Raw genomic sequence first — 1,732 nt, forward strand, 5'->3', positions numbered from 1 at the left:
TCATATTCCTTGGACGGACAGGAAACGAGCAGAGTTCATTATGAGCCTCTGATCCAGGTGTGAACAGTGTTAGAGGAGAGTTTGTTACCTGATGGCTGGACGCTGTTTCCCAGGGGAGGAGTCAGAGGAAGCATTGCACTTTCTTCTGTAGAGTGGGTCCAACAACAGAGTGGACCTCTGAACGAACACACACACACACACACCTTAACTTTTTCTACAGAACTAGACTGTCAATCATATTTTAGGTTCTAATTTAGAAAACTGAGGCGAAGCCAGAAAAACAGGATTAATCTCAACATGTTGATAATTAAAATAAATAAAATACATTTTAAAACAATAAAACAATTCAGTTTCTTGTTTGGAAAATCACACACCCGTTGCAAACTATATTCTTAAATTATCTATCATACAAATATTATATTGTAGTTTTTATTATACATTCATACAATATTTTATTTTCTGTGCTATATTATGTTAATGATATATTTTATTTCTTTATATACTACATTATATTTCTACATTAATAAAACCAACATTAAGTATCATTATATTTTTCTTAATTATAGATGTTATCATATTACTCTTACATACTTCACATGAGGCAGTACAGACCCTCAGGATCAAATCACTGATCAGAACTTTGACTGGGATCAAACACATTGATCACTCACGATAATAAAACTGTTCCATGAGCTCTGTAGATGCAGGTAAAGTCTGGACGTCTGTGACACGGCGTAGAGATGCAGCTCCGCCTCCCTCTCCTCCCTGCTGTTCACACAGTCTCTTCTGAGCAGACGAGACAGAACCGAGCCGATCCTCCTCGGAACCTGGATCCAGATTTGTGAAATAAATAAATAAATAATTGTACATCCAGCTGGTTGGTTGTGAAAACAGGCTTGATGTTACACCCCGTCCATACCTGACCACTCTTAATTGTCCTCAGGCTTTGTTCTGAGGGTGAGGTGAGGGAGCTGGTGGGGGAGTAGAGGGAGGGTGCTGAGGAGGGCGGCTGGGTGGGGGGGTGTGGGACCTGCAGGAGGCCAAGAGTCTCAGGGTTTGGACAGGAGGCAGAGCGGGTGGGCTTTAACATGTGGAGCTCCTTTCCTCCTTTCCTCCATTCACTGCGGCTCCTGAAAGAGACGGAGAGGTGGGAGACGCCTGCTCAGGTAAAGTAAAGTGTGTCTATCCAAAGTGTGATACATCTTATTCCTCTGAGCCGTGGAGCTCAGGGTTTCCACCTGTGTATTCTGGGGCATCTGGGAATTTGAGGTTTAGAGCAGCAACTGCAGATTAATCCACCTCTTAAAATCTCCAACTAATATTTCCTCCTGTCTGTGTAACGTTTAGTAAAAAACTACAGAACAGCTGTAAACACAACACTGACATATCATCACCATTTGATATCACGTTTTTTATGGCGGACATGTTGACAGTCATGGTCACATAGTGATTCAGTGGTTGTAAACTGCTTCATGTCCCCAAAGATCACTCATTACTTCTGACACAGAGAGTGTGTGTGTGTGTTGGCTTGCATTGCTATCTTTGTGAGGACCCACTTGAGTTTAAAAAGTGAGCACGTTTTTGTCGGACAGTTTGAAGGTTAATATTTGGGTCAAGAGCATGTGATAATTGGCATTTTTAAAAGGGGTTTCAGAGGTTTTCTTAGCATCAAAACTCCAGAGGTTACAGGGTAATAGCTCAATGTGTTGTCTAGTGTGTTTACTAAGTCCTA

General features: G+C 41.5%; 1 long non-coding RNA gene across 1 annotated transcript; it reads right to left on the bottom strand.

The window, feature by feature from the left end:
* Positions 1 to 94: 94 nt before the first annotated feature.
* LOC111648516 (uncharacterized) lies at positions 95 to 1,690 on the bottom strand. The gene is made up of 3 exons (XR_015436520.1): positions 920 to 1,690; positions 672 to 827; positions 95 to 177 (listed from the first exon to the last, which is right to left on the bottom strand). It is a non-coding gene; the product is annotated as an uncharacterized LOC111648516 (long non-coding RNA).
* Positions 1,691 to 1,732: the final 42 nt, after the last annotated feature.

This window comes from Seriola lalandi, unplaced genomic scaffold (assembly GCF_002814215.2).
Source record: "Seriola lalandi dorsalis isolate HSWRI2012SDOR001 ecotype SW California unplaced genomic scaffold, Sedor1 jcf7180001963620, whole genome shotgun sequence".
NCBI classification, from domain to species: Eukaryota; Metazoa; Chordata; class Actinopteri; order Carangiformes; family Carangidae; genus Seriola; species Seriola lalandi.